The sequence below is a fragment of the Trichoplusia ni genome, chromosome 24, assembly GCF_003590095.1.
Source record: "Trichoplusia ni isolate ovarian cell line Hi5 chromosome 24, tn1, whole genome shotgun sequence".
In the NCBI taxonomy this organism is placed as follows: domain Eukaryota; kingdom Metazoa; phylum Arthropoda; class Insecta; order Lepidoptera; family Noctuidae; genus Trichoplusia; species Trichoplusia ni.
The window spans coordinates 1,457,109-1,477,376 of NC_039501.1; the positions used below are offsets into that span (position 1 = coordinate 1,457,109).

Below are 20,268 nucleotides of genomic sequence, written 5' to 3' on the forward strand. Positions count from 1 at the left end.
TGATAGGTCCAATTTTGTTTTTATTTAGCCCATTCATACGAAACCCTCAGTGTTGCGAGACCGATTCTCTCTTGACCGGTTTTCCTCAAACTACAATTGCACCTGAATCCTTGTATTGCGGGTTTTTGCAAACATTCAAATAACATGCAGCAAAAACACTAAGATTAGGAACAGATATTAGTAAATTAATTTTTGCCCCAAGCAGGTATCAAACCCGCAGCAGTCAATCGTAAAGTGATCATAAAGGTTGACGTGATCCACGAACGCTTCTGAGTCTGGGAGTCGTTGTGCATGTGACTTAAATATATGTGAAACTCCCCGCGATACAAATATTCAATTCCTAAGTGCTGGAGTCGTTTTTTTATAACAAAAATCTAAAAAAATTAATGGAAATATAATATAATTAATAGAAAAGAAATTCCAATTACTTAAGTGAAGTATATGGGATTAAGGTGCTTGACGACATGGCTACATGAATCACGGCTTTGTAATAGAGCTAATACACTGTGCACACAATTTGTAGATAAGAATCAATGGGCGTGATAACTGAAAACTGAAATGTTTGTAGAGTGTGCATACTTCTTTAACTCAAAATATATACGAGGAGCTTTGTGGAAACCTTATATTTGTATGTCGCGTCTGTATACATATAACTACATACAAACAAACTATTTTCTACCATGATAACCCTTAAAATCAGAATACCTTAAAATCGCTCAGCACATCATTATTTAAAAAAAAATTATTTTTGCCAAACTTCAATCAAAGCCGTAGTAGAAAGTAGAAAAAAAACATATAAAGTTTCACCCCCATTACTCCCCCTTTCAGCCCTTTTTTCAGTTATAAAGCCTACCTATGTTCTTTCTCAGGCTCTAGACTATCTGTGTACCAAATTTAATTACAATCCGTTCAATAGTTTATCCGTGAAATCGCGACAGACAGAGATACTTTCGTATTTATAAAAGTAGTATGGATTAAAAAAAAGATCTGTTTAAAAGATTTTAATTATGCAGTGTCACATAATTATATAAAATTGCTGGACAGATTAATAATAAACAATGATTTCTTGACGCAGTAGCGGTAAATTGCTGGTCTTTTACAAATACAAGCGATGACTTTAACTTTCTCGGAAAAGTATTTATTTCCAACACTCTATGCACACTGGCACATTAACCGCTTAAAACTTGTATTAATTTTATGCCCGCGTGAATTTGTAACCGCAACCTTGCGATTGGATATTATCTCTAAAACCGCTCGTCAACCACAATATTTGACATTCAATGATTAAAACAACTTTAACAATATATCACAAATAAGTTTCGATCCCTATATTGAGTTTTTTGTTTTCATTTAAATATGTAAAGTGTGTAAAGTTATATTTTATAAATATTTGAAAAATAATAGTAACTAAATAGTAACGTCACATAGTAATGTGAAAAGGAGGTAAAAAGTGGAAGAATGGGGAGAGGCCCTTGCAGCTGCAAGGGCTTGCCGGCTTAGGGATGCTTTGGTATCTAAGGTAGTTTTTCATATCTTTTTAGTGAAATATATATTTTCCAACCGTCACAATCCTTATCAATTTCGTCGCGGATTCCAAGACAGTTAATCGTTACCCTGGGACACACCCAACGTACATATATATCGGTAGTATCGTATTTGGTTTAATTGGCGATCCCAGCTTATAAAAGTTACAATGAAGGGCAAGGGTGGCTGGCTCCTCCAAAAAAAAAAACCCAACAAGTATCCAAATGCGTCCAAAACGGACCTATGCTATCCTAATACCAAGGGTAAACAAGGTAAACCACCCTGTGTTCTAAACATCCCCAAAATGAAACAATTTTTTTTCCAAAAAAATAACACAACACAACCAATTACACACATAAAATTAATTATTCCATATACAAATCTCACCTTATTTCGATTGTCCATCGACAAAAGTAAGTTCTATAAAAAGTAAACAAGCACAGATTATGTATAACACATGTCCGCACGACTGCGCATGCGCGGGGAGACTGACTCAGGCATTACTAACCTTAAACTATCAAAAGTTAGATCACTGAGAATAATAAAGACTACTTTATATGGCCTTCTTGGTTAAAATAAAAATCAAGATGCGTTTTCGATGGCCATGATGCGATGTTCCAAATTTAAATCGCAATCGAATTAAAAGTTAAACGATGTCAGAAATTTAGGACGCCAAAAAGTCAACTGCCTTGCAGACTAACTGCATTATGTTAAAGTAATTGAATAAAACGCAAATTTATTACTGTCAAAATACATCTCTAGTCTATGAGAAAACGCTCAAACAATTTATTCGTTGGAATAAATAAATACTTAAATGTAACTTACTAGTGACGTCACTTGTATGCATAAATTTTGCTTAGCCGTGGTGCTAACATGTTATATTTTGTATATTTTTGAATTTTAAGTTAAGGTAAAATGCGTGTGTCCTATTAATGTTATAAACTCGAAAGTTTGTATGTATGAATGTATGGGTGTTTGTTCCTCTTTAACGCAAAAACTACTGAATAGATTTAGATGAAACTTGGTACATAGATAGTTTAGAACTTGGATTAACACATAGGATAACTTTCATCCCGATTTTATGTTATAGTTTCGACTTAATTTTTTAAAAGTATTTATGATTATTAATCTATCGAAATAAACAGATTTTTACATTTTCCTCAGAAACCTTTAATAAAAATTATTATTCATCATAACCTCGTTTTCATGAACAATTATGGGAAGTACAATCACACATTGTTTTAATGTAGATTACATCACAACACATGTAGTCCAAGGGCGCGAGTGTTATCGAAATGCTAAGTGGACTTGATACACTAAGTTTATGAGTTAGTCAGATTTGTATGAGATCATACATGCTAATTATTGGCTTCCTAAAGGGTGTTTGTTTTTATCAGTTTTGATAATTGTGTGTAATTTTCGTAATTGCTTGGTTTTAGGGTTTAGGCTCATTTTTAAAGCGAGACAGAATTCGTAGTTAAAGATGTGTCTCTCTTCTAAAACTGCAGGTAACTAGCTTTCAAAGACCCTTGATCAAATCGTGGAGTCTTAAAATTGTTAATTCAACGAAATTTATAAAATAAAACACATACTTTGACACGATAAAGTGCAAGTTGACGTATAAAGAGTTAAAAGGAGGTTGTCATTTATTTCACTAATTTATCTTGTCAATGCATAATTATCAACGCTAAGCAACGCCTTCCCTATGATCCAAGCCCTTCACTCTTCGCTTCCCATTTAAAAAAAGAGTTTTATGACGACCCCACATCACTTACAAACACGGAGATGCAGGAATACGAAAAAAAAACAACACAAATAAATTTCTTTGAAACGGTAGCTTGATTCAACAAGTAAGTCCAGTGAATGAACGATTATATTTCGCTAAATCATCCTGCCACGGGAAGCGCAACCGGTTTCTAAACATATACAACGTTGAGCTCATGTCAGCCGTCAACAGAAGCACCCGCCATTTTTATTCAGGGTCAATCCAAGATGGCCGAAATACGATGACCGTTATCGTGTTTTTAAAATACGAATGTGTCTGACATTTTGACAAAAATTAAAAGGTAACTTTGTAGTCGGGTTATTAAGCTTTTAATTTAAATCACTTAATTAGGTTTAATGAAATTTAGCATAGTGATAGCTTGAACTCTAATTTAATATCTTAGGTCGTTTTTCAACGTCAATGCGTGAGAAAACTATAACTAATTTATTATTGCTTCAGAATTTGTCAAAACACTTTTAGTCTAAAAGTAACATTTATCCATCAGCATTATAAAGTTTCAAATCACCCATCCCAGTTAAGTATGGGAAGAACAAAACTACACAAACAAACAGCACTTGAGACTTAAAAATCAAATGTACAAAAGTTCGTCGAACTTAATTCCATGTTCTATAAATCAATTTCATAAAAAAAAAAACATGAAAATACTAGCTTTTAGTACTTGGCATCTTACCATTTGGGATCTGCCAAGAACCTTATAACTATCGCTACCAATCTGCTTAATTTCCTTTCTGAAGTTTCCTTGTAAAGTAAAAAACCAGCCAAGTGCGAGTCGTATTCGGGTTGAAGACTACGGGTCTTCAACCCGAATACGACTCGCACTTGGCTGGTTTTTTTCATTAAATCACACCAATATTATAAATACGAAACTTTTGTGACTTTGCTTGTTTATGAGTGTGTATGCTAGTTACCTCTTTATACCGCTTCTGCTGAAGATAACATCTTTGATTAACACGAATACCATTTTTATCCGAATTCATTAAATAGGGTTAATGTTCTTGCAACTGTAATCCATATCTAAGCGGAAAATAAAGAGAGGAACAGTTTCTATAATAAGTGACTTTTATTTACAAAATTATAGTAATCTAAGAAAACAACCAAGAAAACCTATGTTCGCTATATGAAAGCCTTGTTAATAATATATTTTTCTTATTTTATTGTTGTAACAACAACAGAAATAACTTTACAACACAACCTTGTGACAAACAGATACACGCCATAATCTTAGTTATATCGTCATGTTTTATAATACCGTTTGAAGTACCCAACCCTAAATGGAGGGTTTTACAAGAGGCCCAAACTCTTGTAAAACCCTCCATTTAGGGTTGGGTACTTCAAACGGTATTATAAAACATGACGATATGGCTCTCAACTGTTCTAAAGAATTTTGTCTTTTGAACAATCTTGAAGAGCTTATTAAGTATCCGTATACCAGACATTAATTTGACAAGCTATCCGCTTTTTTCTGAGATACCTACTTGGGATAAATAAGGCTTTTGAGTTTACGCTTGCATGTTATAATTATTAAAAAACATTCAAGTGCGAGTTGTACGTGCAACGCTGAGGGCGCCGTACATGTTTAAAATATAATTTTTGTGACTGAAACTGAAATTGATGACCGTAATAATCGATTGATCTTTATTTTTAATATTCTTCTTGTAGCGGCAAAAGGCGTCTATCATCAGTAAAAATTTCAATATATGTATAATACTCTGTCTCGCTTCCACAAGTAAAATAATATTACTTTGACAATTGGAGTTAGTCTCACACTCTTAAGGCTATTAATTTTTTGTTAACATTTTATTATGACAGCAAATGGACATTTATTAATTGACTTACAAGTATGCGTGTTAACTATTTTATGTACAGAAAAAAATGGCTGAAGTCTTTTAATTATGACATATATTACAATAATTACTAGATGTATCTGATTGTTATATGGCGTGATGAGAGAGAAGTCGCAGACGCAGACGAATCCCGCCAGATCAGCCAGTTTTATATGTATAAATAAGTTAGTTTATCAGTTTGTCTGTTTACCACATTACCAGGTGAGTGGGAAAAGATAGTTTACCATAACTGTCATTCTTTGCTAAACAATAAGAGATATACAAAACAATAGCTCTACAATATTTTCTATTAAATAAACATATTTTTCCAATTCCCAAAGCTATGGTTCCCATGTGAACTTTCCCATTAGTCTATATGTTTACTGACACTAAACATACATATTATATTATTAAAATAGGTTGTATGACGTCATATTCCCGCCTACCCCTATGTAGGAATTACGTAATACAATTGCTAATTCTAAAGTAACTATGCAAACCTTTTTGCTGAGTTTATCATGCAGAAGCATGAATATTTATGTGTTTATCCTTCTAACAAGTTTTATCTTCGAGAAACCAAACAATGTGGCCTATGCGATTAAACATCTAATTAATAGAAAAAGCAAACTTATAATTTAGTAAAACATTAGAACTCGTTGAAATAATATAGCATAACAATTTTTTATTACAACGAATCTCGTAATAAGATTCCGAAGTTATATAAAAACTACTCATTACAGACAAAAAATATATTTGAACTCCATGGTCATAGGCATAAAAGCTTTACCTTTGCCGAAAAAAAAAGAAAAAAGCGCGCTTCAAATTCAGTGGTTACGTAACTATGGCATCATGGCGGCCAATGGCGATGACGTCAAAATGGCGGTTCAATAACCTATAAAATAGAATTTAATGGTTTGACTTTCTGTGTTGAAATTAATAATTTATTAAGAAATAAGTCCTTTTACTTGATTCGTTGATAAATAGACAGGTGTTGACAAAAGATTCCATGGTTATTTATTAACATGATGTCAGGTGAATATTGGGTGCTCAAAAGAGGTAACTAGAATTAGTATCATTTTTCTTTTTCTTCTCCTTCAAGGATCCGTTCCCTTCATTTCTTCCTCGTTGAATAAAAGGAAAGGTAAAAAAAAATAAGACTAGATATAAATTCTGTCCCTGCTAATGTTTCGCTAAAGAAACCTGCATAGATGTTTTTTGTAGCATGTCGTCGGGCACATAGTTGTCCAATAACCGGCCACCAAGGAAATGTCCAATGAACGGTCTACAAAATTGTCATCATCAGTACAGAATTTGCTCTCTTTGTCTAAAACTTATCGGAATAGATTTCATTGGATTTAGACAAGAGGAAGGTATGTAAATTATTTTTCTCGGTATAATATTTATGTCTGTCCTTATTATTAATTGTATCGACCTCTTTCTACTTATTAAAACCTTATTACGTCATACCTCATTATAGAAGTCCATTTGAATATTATTAGAGAAGTTCCTCCCCCCTGGTAACCGTTCCCCTCTTAGTAACCAAAACCCAAACAATTTACTTAGATTACGTGTACTGGCATCACCTTTTATAATTAGATGTTTTAGAAGGGTATTTTCCTATACTTTAATTTCTACTCGACTGGCTTGAGCTTAGGAAATGACATGTATAATTTAAGTGATGACGTTTTACCTATTTGTTGTTTTTTTTTTTCATTTTAAACGTTTTCTTTGAAGAAGCAAAGTTTTAGGACTTAAAATTCCAACTCTGCTATAACTGTAAAATAAGTGCGTATGTCAAATCAAATCAAGTTTTGATTTGTGAAACTGGCAGGCGCCTGTACATTTTGGGACTAATTCAAACTTCACATATCGGTCGAAAATAAATAAAATCTTTTTTTTTAATCTGTTAAAATTTTCTCCAGTTAGGTGTATTCATGTGGAATCTTTTTTTTCCACGTTTAAACAAAGAAGAAAATAGCACTTCAACATTCCAGACGACTTGGGACAAAATTAGGTGTTACTTAGGTAAGTATATTTGGTAATAAATCGTGTGAAAGCTATTTTTATTATTTGTGGATGTATTTGTAAATATTTATTTAAGCTCGTTTAGTAACCGCGACCAAAAAAGCTTGGGAAAGGGTAAATAGAATTGAGGATTGGATTAACTTACCTAAGTGACATCCAATCGTAATTTTATGAAGGTTGATCTGAAATATAATTGATTAACAGAGTAGTATTCCCATTCGCTACTGTGTGGCATCGCGAATTTTTTCAGAGAATAAAAAAAAAAAAAAGTTTTTTAGTCTATGGCAACTCACAACTAAACGTCACTGATTTAGAGCTAACCATGATTTTGTGGGTCCCATTATGCCAGGGTTCAGCTATTGATGCTGGGGTTGGGGTGGGTGATTATATTTCAGATCAACCTTCATAAAATTACGATTGGATGTCACTTAGGTAAGTTAATCCAATCCTCAATTTTATTTCATGTTGATCTGAAATATAATTGATTAACAGAGTAGTTGTTCAGAGATTGAGGCATAATGGGTACATCTTATAAGCCTGGATATGATGAATAACGGTTAAGGCTTTATAATTATTAAGATATCTATTTATAATGGCATATTATCCTAATATTAGTATCTATATTTGTTTTTATCCATATATTCTGTCATACACATTGATTATTGATCAACTATTAATTTTCATTTTTTATAAAATTAGTCTGTAGTAATTAACAAATTTTTCTAAATGCCAAATTTGTAAGCCAAAAGGGCAGAACATGTTGATGCATATATTGTCCTTATATTTTCACCACATCAAAAAATGTTTAATACATATATTCTGTCATACACATTGATTATTGATCAACTATTAATTTTCATTTTTTATAAAATTAGTCTGTAGTAATTAACAAATTTTTCTAAATGCCAAATTTGTAAGCCAAAAGGGCAGAACATGTTGATGCATATATTGTCCTTATATTTTCACCACATCAAAAAATGTTTAATACATATATTCTGTCATACACATTGATTATTGATCAACTATTAATTTTCATTTTTTATAAAATTAGTCTGTAGTAATTAACAATTTTTTCTAAATGCCAAATTTGTAAGCCAAAAGGGCAGAACATGTTGATGCATATATTGTCCTTATATTTTCACCACATCAAAAAATGTTTAATACATGTTTTAGGCAAATAAATACTTCTTTATCTTTGTTCTATTACTGAGATTAATGTAATATGAGTTTTTAAGTGGAACAATGAACAAATTTTATGTTATGTTACACATGTTTATGCAAATAAATATATCTTTATCAATTGTTCCACATATTGTGGAGACTGTGTCCACCAATTTCATGATTGACTATTTATTACCAATTTGTGCTCTTTTTGACATCAATGTAACTATGGCTTTTTTTAAGTCATACAAATTTCCTGCACCTTGTGCAATTTGATACTTAACCATTAGCTTTTAACAATGTAACTATGGATTTTGAGTAAGACACATTTCCAATACATAGTGATATTGTGTACAGTTTGATAATTAATTATTCATTATTAACAATGTAACAATAAATTTTTAGTAACAAATTTTCTACACATTGTGTTAATTGTGTCAAACAATTTGATAATTATTTTTAATTATTTACAATGTAATTATGATTTTTTTAGTAATACAGATTTTCTTCATATTGTTTTAATTTTGCCATAAAATTAGATAATTAGTTACTAATTTTTGCTCTTTTTTAGCGCAGTAATAATAAGAGTATTTAAGGTACTGCAAATATTTCTTATTTATAAGCTATTAATAAGAAATAACAAGATGATAATGAGATATTCCATTTACTGTCAGTTGCAGTTTGTAAGTCACTCAATTATGATTAAAATTAAATTAAAATTTTTGTCACTGCAGTTGTCGGTTCCTAAGACATGAGCTATAAGGCCTTGCAAAGGTAGTAGAACCTACAACCAAACCACCTTTTTCCCTGATTAAACTCAAGAGCATTCCTGCTGCTCTTGCAGATGTACTGCTGGAGTGTGGGATACAGCTGTCAGCAGGTATAAATTTGATACCTGATTAACTGTTTTGAAGGCCAAGGGTAAAACTTTTAATATGGTAAAGTTAACTTATTTCAGGTATTGGTTGAGGCTACAAGGATCTTTAAATCTTAGAAGTTAGCCATAATTTATGATCTTAAAAGTAAAAAGTACATTATGGTTCCTTTCCGTTTTTACTGAGAGTAAGGTTGGTTATCACAATTCTCATCTTATTAATTGTCAGGGTGTGACATGGGCTATGTTATTTAGTTTAATGTATGAGAGGGCGGCTAGTACCCATTGAGCAGCTATCCAAGCTAGGAGTTAGAAGATTTTTGTGTCTTGGTTCAAATAAATAACTAAATAATTCTGTGTCTTCAGATACAGGTGTATTGTATGTTTCATTAACATAATATATGTATGTTTGTGTCCATTGTCAACAGAGTTATTCCTGTGCCATATAATTATGTTCTAGCCTATTTTGTCATCATGTTGCTTGTAACCAGTTGTTGCAAGTTCTATTTAATAACCATCTATACTTTCTTAACCGATAAGCAATATGTTTATAATATTGTGTTTTGAGGCAGCTAGCAGATGAGTTAGCTGGTTCAATACAAAATATGGGTTCTGGCTTTCTGTAATACAGGCAAATCTCAATCTGAGTAAGCCTCTCAGAAATCCTTTGTTATCCATACCTAATTCCTCTCCCATCTTTAGAGTCAATGCTGATTTGTGGAAATTTAGGGTTTTGAAGCTAGCTCCATTCTCTAAACTTTCTATTAATGTTTCCTAATTAATAAGGGTGAAGATCAAAATAGGATCCCGGTTACTGCTTTGTTGACACAGATGGTAACATGATGGTTAATGAGCTATCTAACGTTGGCTTCTAACTGCTTCCCCTAAGAGATGCTTTTTGTCAGGGCACCTAGTCTGCTCAGTGTGTGTTGTCGGTTAAAAATCCCAAAATTGGGTGAGTAAGAACTTAGTGACTTTTTGCTTTGTCATTATTAATATTCTGAAACATTTAGTAAGGTAAACAAATGTTGGAAATGCTTAAAAAACATATTCATGTCCACTAAGTATTGATGCATATACATTTAGTGTTTAGTGGCATTAATGTTATTGGGTGCCTCACTTCTTAGAGATGTGTGTGTCACATTGTTTTTATTGCTATAGATAAACTTGTGGGGGCCAAAATCTATTGATAACGAAACAAGTATGGTTTTTTCGTTGACTTACATGTGGAACTGAGCACTATTTATCTTACTTATGTATTTGCAGCCATGTTACTCTGGCTGTATAATCTTGCAATGTGTTTTAATCCAGTTAATATTATGTTCTAATTGATGTATTAAATGCAAGTCATCATTCTAAACAAGGCACCACACTACAATTGTTTTCGCCATTACAATGTGTCCACTTGTCCACACCATTCTATTAGAAAAGCTTTAGAAACTAGTTCTAGTATACATTTTCTATAATGTTCTTATAGTTTCGGATTATGTAATGGGGCCCCATCTTAGGTCAGTTGACAGCATCAAGATTGCTATTGTTATGCAACAAGGCTAAGTACTTAACTTGTTCTATTATTTTTTGTGTGTGTTTGAACATAACCTCTTGGGCAGGTTCACAGAAGGTTCCCAACAATCTTGCCAATTTGCTGATTGGGCAATGTTTAATATCATTGATATTTAGTATCTCTATAGGAGTTGCATTCTTGCTGTATTTCTGATGTTAACTAGTCTCTATTCATAGTAAACCTAAAGTATTTATTGCACTAATATACTTTAATCATAGTTAACAATGAGGGAAAATCATTTAGATAAATGTGAGTGTAGCCCCTCTGTCAGCCAGACATTTATACTGATTCTAACCGATGGGTGGTCATTCAGACAACAGTTTGTTAAATTTCTAGTCTGTAAGGACTGTGGGTGCTGTACATGGACTACATGGAATTGCAGTAAATTTATATGACATTTTCAAACTCAAAGCGGATTAATTTTTCTGAGTTTAGGTGTTATTGAACCTAAGGAATCAGTTTTATCTTAAGACTGTGCAAGACATGTGATATTGATGGTCCAAGGTTCCCATATCCACAATTTGAAAACTATAATATTTTTCTATATATATTTTTGGTTTTCAGTTAAGAACAAATCTGATCTGTCCGTTGAGTTTGGTGGTCTTAAGAATATTAAATCTTTAGACATATATGTATATAGATAGAAATTTTTACTGTGAGTGCATATTTGTACAGCCCCTAACTCATGAGTTATTGATGGTCTGACACATATTGTTGATTTCATTTATATGTATATTGTTTATGTAAACAATGTTATGTTCAAGTATTTTAAGGTACATTAGTGGTGGTATGTTCACAACATGAAAGACAGTTAGATATATTACATATACCTGGTTGACAATTGCCTGCTGGATGCATGGCATGGTGTACCCTCTCGGGGCCACCCTTCCTGTGTCCTGTTCAGCGAGGGTGTCACAGTTGTATCATACCACTCTTGGGTCCACCTTGCTGTGCTAGCACTTTGGTTTGATGCCGGACCACTTATGTTTTCCACAGTCCTTGCTTAGGTTTAGAGGTGGTATTCGGTTATAACTTTTGTTATACATTCTTGATAGGTGCATTGGTCTTGTTTCTATCTTGAGCCACGAATCCACCTCGAAGAGTGTCACCATTGGTTCTTGTTGTGGACTGTGAGAACCAGTGAACATAGTATGTTCTTCATCAAAACTGTCGTATCTCGTACGAAGTTTTGATCTTCGAGCTGTCTCGCGTACAAGCTCGGTTATACTTAATGCATGTTGTTCTATCAAAGTTGCGGGCTCGCGTCCCGAACTTTGTAGTAATGCATGTTCTTTGTGTAACATCAAAGTTGCGGGCTCGCGTCCCGAACTTTGTAGTAATGCATGTTGTTTGTGTACCATCAAAGTTGCGGGCTCGCGTCCCGAACTTTGCAGTAGGGTTTATCAGAGCTACGACGTCTCGCGAAGAGCCCGATCTTCGAGCTAAAGTCTCTCGTACCCGCTCGGTTCATGCATGTCTTTAGTACTTCGCATCATCTCACATCATATTTGTGTCCTTGTTCACTGAACCTAAAATCAGAGAAAACCTCACCTGTTGGCCGCCCTCTTTGAGGTTATGGGTCAGTGTTCCATCGTTTATATTCCGTAATTTGGGGGCGCCCACAATTTAACATCGAGCGTGGAGCATCGCGTACTAGCTCGGTTATACGTAATGCATGTTGTTTTGTGTACTATCAAAGTTGCGGGCTCGCGTCCCGAACTTTGCAGTAGGGTTTATCAGAGCTACGACGTCTCGCGAAGAGCCCGATCTTCGAGCTAAAGTCTCTCGGACCCGCTCGGTTCATGCATGTTTTTAGTATTTCGCATCATCTCACATCATATTTGCGTCCTTGTTCGCTGAACCTAAAATCAGAGAAAACCTCACCTGTTGGCCCCCCTCTTTGAGGTTATGGGTCAGTGTTCCATCGTTTATATTCCGTAATTTGGGGTTCCATCCCACGGCGATGAACCTAGGGCAAGGGCTGCGTACACGCATCCTGCATTAACTCCGCAGCGCCTTTATAGTCTCGAAGATCACTTTTAAACATCTTGGCCAGTATTTTCAAGGCTTTTGTATCACTTGGCAATACTTTTTCGACTTGAAATATGCCAAAAACTATTTAAATAACGTAATTAAAGTGTAATTAACAAAATCACCACGATGCCGTTAAGTCGCGAAAAAAGAAAGTGACGTTTAGTTGTGAGTTGCCATAGACTAAAAAACTTTTTTTTTTTTTATTCTCTGAAAAAATTCGCGATGCCACACAGTAGCGAATGGGAATACTACTCTGTTAATCAATTATATTTCAGATCAACATGAAATAAAATTTGCCAATTGCAATTGCGAATTTGCCGCGGCGTCAGCTCAAAATTAAGAAACTCCACCAATGGGATCCGAAAGCATTCAGGCAATTCCGATAAAAACGCGTGAATAAAATTATCACTTAAATATCCTAAACTTTATTTAACAATGAATCATTCACACAAAAAGAAATGAAAAGTTCTCTAAAATTTGAGTAACTCCATGAGATTTTAAGTAAACTTTCTGAGGGCCAACCAATATGGCGTGTATATAATACATGAGGCAGTCATTACAATGTATGTCAAGTCATACATTTGCTAATAACCATGACCCAGAGTAAATAAGCAGTTAAAGCAAGCTATAATTATTAATATTTACGTTATTAAGTGAACATTTTATCTAAACTTGTCATTTTCCCTGTTTGTAAGCGGATAATGTTACACTGTATGTGCATGGCATAATGTCATTGTGGCTGAATAGATTGTTGCATTTGCTTTGTTGGATTTTTATGAACGATAGCGAAAGTGACATTTATTAAACGCAGGGGTTCATTGCTGTATAGGCCGAGCGGACCTAGGAATAGGGCGGCCATTTTTAGTTCTTTACTTTTATAGTGGTTTCTTAGGTTTACGCGAATGTTAGACATTGAAATGAAACAACTTTTACGGATTTTATCGCGGTTTAATTTTTGATTTTAGTTAAACCCAAGAGCAGCGCTGCAAGACATCACGACACAGTGAGCTCATACTGCGTAGGTCGGAACACAAATTATTAATTAAAATATGAAGGTAGAACGAGCAACATCTTCTATCAAGACGAACACCATCTCAGTCTGCCCGTGACCATGATACCTGCAAAGGTGTCGAAACGTCGGGAACTAAAATCAAACATTAAACCGCGATAAAATCCGTAAAAGTAGTTTCATTTCTTTACTTATATTTAAAACTTAAAGATTCGTCCATATGAATACACATTTATGCACGAAGTTCCAACAAAAAATTGCAGTGACGTCAATTACGATTATAATTTGATTTGGAATATAACATTAGCTTAAATTATCGTACTACAGACCAATATGGACTATGCATAAAATATATTCAATAGCAAAATACAGCTTTATAAAATCTAGCCGCTCAATCGTTGTGACGTGAATATGACAACACCCTCTATAAATGTGATGAGGGTACATTCTGTCCCTTAGAATTATTAATACTGCGACCAATATTTGTTCGTAATGGACAATAAATTACAAAGGGCTTACCGCAAAATTTTAACCAACTAGTAAACCGCTATTTAATAATATCTAGTATGTATCTGATTTTATATATTTTAGGGTAAGTGAAAATAGTAAAAACAAGGGTAAATAAGCTATCCATTGCTCCGTCCCGTCATAATATAAACATTGCTATTATTTTTCTTTTTTTATGAAAACCCTCGCCCACTAAGGAAATCAATACATTTGTGGCGAGACACAAACATTCAAGTCAACATTCAAATGCACAAAGACACCCAGACTTCTGACATGCATTAATAGATCACACAAAATACTTGTGCTACACGAGAATCGAACTCGACTTGTGCTCAGTGTGTTTAAGGTGGTGATATTGGCCTATCGTCTCTACGTAAAATTTGATTGTTTAACTATAATGTTAATTGGCGGGACAGCAAAGATATTATGTAACTTTTGGAACTTGAAATGAAAGGTCCTCCAGATAAGTTCTTAAATATGAAAGTAGTTTGAATTCCGACCTTTGAACTTTGTGCAATCGTTACCGTTGAGAAGTCTAATATTAAACCGTTAACTCTATGCATTCTGAGAACCTTTTGATAGGTCTTTAATTTAACCAAAAACTGCCAAATAACATTGCTTAATCGACCGAAAATGAAATTCGAATCACCAGACAAAGTACAGAACGATAATTCCAGATACATCTCAAAAATATTACATCACCTAAAAAGCTGCCGTTAACCTACCCAACCAGCTGAAATACTAAAAATCAATATGCACACCATAGATTGTAGACGAAGCCGAGACAAGTGAACGCTGTCACTGCTGTCAGGGTCAACCAAAAACTAGAATTTCTGGTTGATAACCTTTTTGACACTAAAGTCTACGTAACCTCCAGTAATGGATCAAGGATAACATGTCATACGTATTTTTGGACATTTTTAATATTAAAGTTGTGTGTTAATTAAAATGTACAGGTAATAATGGGTCATTTGGCTAATGGTTGGGTTTATTACATTACTTTGGTACGACTAGGAAAGTAGATTCAAGGGTTTCGTTGATTGAACATTTACACTAGACACAAACTTTTAAATTGTACATTTTGTAAATTAAAATTTCGGGAAGTATTTTCGTGGTAATTTTTCTATGCTAAATTACAAAATAAGTGTATCTTTATCAATGAATTGTAAGTCAATTCTGTTAGTTTTAGCTCTTAAATAAACGTCACCTGGGCTCAATTGCGTGGGAATAAAAATCGACCAAGGAAAAAAGATTAAATAACAATGATTGAATGAAAGTAGTTTTATTTTTTAGATTATTTATCTGTGAAATATTATCTAGTATGTTTAATATATTTTATTATATATCCATAAATCGTTTATCAATTGGTATACTTGCTACTTACTTAATATTCTAAATAAATGATGTTTAAAAAAGTAGGTATCCCACATAACAATAGTAAAAACATTTCAAGGCTAAAAGAACTTGTTTCAAGCATGTTTCCGATAAAAACTGTCGTTAAATTAATCTATGGAAATGTAGGTACAGTCAACAGCAAAAGCAGAACTGCCTTTATTTCGGATATACTACTTTGACGCCACAGTTTTGACTCGAAATCCGATCATTAGTATTATATTTCTAATTTTGTTTTTATACTTTTGCTGTTGACTGTACAGTCGGCCAAATGGCAGTTGTCAGAGGTCATTGAAAAAAGCAACTTTTTTTTCAGAATGACAGCTGTTGAAATGTCACAGTTTTACGAATGTGATGTTGGCTATACTGCGTACACTATGTAAGTTTAATTCATAGCCACTTTGAAATGAAACTACTTTTACGGATTTTATCGCGGTTTAATTTTAGATTTTAGTTCCCGACGTTTCGAAACCTTTGCAGGTATCATGGTCACGGGCATAGTCTGCCCTAAAATTAAAATTAAACCGCGATAAAATCCGTAAAAGTAGTTTCATTTCAATGTCTAACATTCGCGTAAACCTAAGAAACCACTATCATAGCCACTTACTTTTATTATGTGTTGACCATAGAATATTATTCTAAGTGCGATTTGTAACACTTAAATAAATAAATAATTTACGAGCGCAATTGAAATAACTTATACACACAAGATACACAGAGTAAAACACATACAAAAGAAAAGGTCCGTTATAAGGGTTAGGTACCCAAAAGACAAAAACGGATTTAATTATGTTCGGGTTTTGGACACCAAAATCCGAGGATTTCGTGCGTCTTGTCTTGATTGACAAATTGTAGCGGTACACCCTTACCTTCAATGTACTTACGCCAATTTAGCCAGATAAAGACGCTACCAAGCGCTACTCTTCCAGTTTGAATTAGCCCTTATACTCAATCAATATTCATGATTATGTCAAATTGCGTGCACTTCTGTCAGAGTGTTAACCCATCAAATATAATAGAGTAGGTTCGAATGCCTGTCGGCTACACATCGAAAATGATCCCACGGGAACATGAAATCGGGTTAGACAACTATCTAATGTATTAATTCTATTTATAAACTATCTATGCACAAAGTTTCGTTACCATCCGTTCAGTGGTTTTACGTGAAAGATGGACGAACAAACATACAAACTTTCGCGTTTATAATATTAGGATTGCGTATACTTCTGTCAGAATACCCATCAAGTATGTTAAAGTATCTAATTAATCAAACGGAGTACTACCTAATAGCTACTTTTGTACTACTTAACCGTAATAGGTCCGAAATAAAACATTCAATTACTCCACACGATTGATTAATCTATATTCTATACCTTATACTTACATATATATATAAAGCTGAAGAGTTTGTTCGTTTGAACGCGCTAATCTCACGAACCACTGGTTCAAATTGAAAATATATTTTTGTGTTAAATAGACCATTCATCGAGGCAGGTTTTAGGCTTTATACCATCACGCTGCGACTTATAGGAGCGAAAATACAATGGAAAATGTGAAAAAAAAACACGGACATAATTTATATCTTCTGACCACGCGGACGAAGTCGCAGACAACAGCTAGTCTATATACATACATAAAAAATGAATCCCTATTTCCCTTGGTCACGGCATCACGCGTGAACGGCTAGACCGATTTCGCTAATTCTTTTTTTTTGTTGTTATTCTTTCTTCTGAAAGAAATAAAAAATTTAAACTGCGCGGAAAATTAGAAAATTTCAGAATACTCAACCACCATATTAAGTAATCCTGACTTGTTGCGATAGTGATTTGTTGGGTCCGTCTCCCTGCCAATAATATATACGCACCGTGAACGTTACGTATTCACGCGGGTGAAACCGCGGGACACAGCTAGTGGCACATAAATCACGCATTATGTAGAAAAGTATTACATTACATAATGTTCGAGTTTTATAACGTTACGCGTAACTGACCATACCTAGTTATTCGTGAAACAATGATATTGTTCGTATGCGAGGTTTGTAGTGTAGTTTGTAACTTCGTACCAAGTTTGTAATGCCGAAATTTGTAGAAAAATCCGTTGTTATATTCAGACTGCATAACTAATCTAGTGCTTATTAGCCCTTTTTTTTGGTTAGGCGGGGGAATCCTCATGGACACCCACTCCCTCGGGGGAGGAAATGGGTAGTGTCAGACTTTTACTGACTAAACCTGAACCGCCGTGCTACGTCATCCGCGTTTTTGTGTCGGTGTATGGCAATGCGTTGCAATCCTTCATACACCTGCAATCCTTCATACACCGAGTGCTTATTAGCCCTTAGCCCCGATTCTGCTATTTTACAATGATCGATAAATAAATGGCAATTGAACTAAATTTGAAATTATACCTATTCTCTTAAGCCAGACTTATTGGTAAAATACCAATACAATAATTGGAACTTAATTGTATTGACCTTGAGTTTAGCGTCCCACACTGAATTTCCCATTATTGTGTAGAAAAATGCTTAAGATAAAACGAAAATTGTAATTTTAAGGCAAATTTCATTCATTCATCATTTTAAATAGCAGAATTGGGGCCCTGACTGCTGTGCCGAAGGTCGTAGCTTCGATTCCCATTCAGAACAAATGTTTGTGCGATGATAAATCATTTATTCTGTGTCTGGGTGCAGTTTATCTATAATATTTATGTACATATATTATTTAGAAATGGATAAGTATGTTTATCAGTTTATGACTTGAATGCTTGTGAAAACCCTCGCCGCACAAGGATAAAATTCTGAAAAACAATACGTTAAAGTAACTACTGTTACGCTTTACGTTAGTGACTAACGTTAGGGCTAAACCGATTTTGATTCAATTTGGTAAGGAATTGATTTGATTCAATTCAGCATGTCATGCTATCCTTTTCTTCTATAGGGTGGATATCAATAAGAAGTCTTAACTATTCTTAACTCTTAAAATCTTAATCTTACGCTAAGTTTAGAAACCTTATAGTTTACAGTGATAAGATTACCATCACCAATCTATTTCTAGCGTGCGGTGACCGCGGCTTAACCTCAAGCAACTAAATGTTTATCTCGTTCCAAGGCCGGGAGTTTATCGGATATCTGATCTTTTAGATAAATTTATTATAGATATTAACATTTTTTGTACCTACTTGTAGAGATTGAATGACATAGTATTTTAGTGATGTGATAACCGGCTTTTAAACCAAAGGTGAATTTTCAAAACATTATCATGATTATGTGACAATTTCTTTTTGTTTTTATTTTGTAACTGTATAGCTTACCCAAAATGAAATTATATTTTTGATAAAAATATTAAATTGCGGACATTGTAGTTTGTAGTTTCGTTGAGTAATAATCAATTTTTATTTTTTTCATATTAATTATTTCATGCAAATTAATTTAGGTACAAGTTAGATCTTAGATATTACAATATATTCACTTAAATAATATCTTTTACAATGCCATTCAAATTACCGTGAGAATATAAAAATGTTACAAACGTAAGTCTTAGTATTAAACGAAGATTTATTATACAAGCAAAAGTAGCTCTTTCGATCTGTTTTACTTGAACGACAAAGCCCATTTTGATAAAACTTATGTACAAGTAAACTAAGATACCGAGAAACGACATAGGCTATATGCATAGGCACGGACTCGCGGGTAAAAACTAGTGTTATTTTTTTATCGATTTTTTAAACATCTATAAACTAATTTAAGTATGTTTTACCAAAGAAGTATTTCAGTACGGGCTTTTGATTATACATATATATATGTTTTTTCAGTGACAATACCAAAATTACAGTTATTTTATCCACAATTTTATTTTTAATTATTTAATTTTGTACCTAAAGTTTCATGTTTTTTTTTGTTACTCGTAACAGTCTTCAAGGTTATCGATAAGGTTTATGACACTATTGTACTCTCTAGTTTCAGAAACACACTCATTCATCGATTTGTGATTATGAAAGCTACACAATAGATGACAGCCAATGAATATTAATGACTAACGTAAATCTTACCTCATTTTAATTCCAAAATCAATTCCATTACAATAGCAAAAACGATGTTTTCAGTCGAGCACAGAATTAAAGTTTAACATACAATATAAATGAAACCACGAGAACACGCGTAACGTAAACGGTTTATTGATGTGACATAGTATTATTTGTCACGTTTTCCGTTAAAAAACATCAAAATAACACTCTGAACACAGTTGCGAGAAATCGATAAAAAAACGCGCGAACGCGTCCCCTCTCCACCGATGCCGGTGCCGCACTGACTGACAGGCGCCGCAAACACGCTAACTTACAAAATGGCGTGCTTATTTGAGTTTGCGCAATGAGTGTTTGTCCACATAAGTACTGTCATACTTTATACAATAACATTTTAATGCGATTAAAATGTTCCTTAATCTTGTTATCGAAAATCTTTATACGACGCAGACAGCCAATAGACAGTTTTCCAAAGCTTCGTTTAGAGGGTGCGAGAAAAATCAATATTTACATGGGGTTTTCTGAGTTTGCTGCTGTACAAAGGTCGATGAA

General features: G+C 33.7%; 1 protein-coding gene across 12 annotated transcripts in view; it reads right to left on the minus strand.

Annotated features, from left to right (window-relative positions):
* The window catches only part of LOC113505126 (phospholipid transfer protein C2CD2L), an 88,537-nt gene extending 68,549 nt beyond the window's left edge, over positions 1–19,988 (minus strand). For 4 of the 12 annotated variants that reach the window (XM_026887661.1, XM_026887657.1, XM_026887660.1 and 1 more), the window contains exon 1: positions 19,744–19,987. The gene's annotated coding sequence lies outside the window, so the exon portion shown is untranslated. Of the gene's footprint in view, positions 1–1,911; positions 2,002–19,743 lie in introns of those variants that run through there. The other 8 variants (XM_026887664.1, XM_026887662.1, XM_026887663.1 and 5 more) reach the window with 4 other exon arrangements.
* Positions 19,989–20,268: the final 280 nt, after the last annotated feature.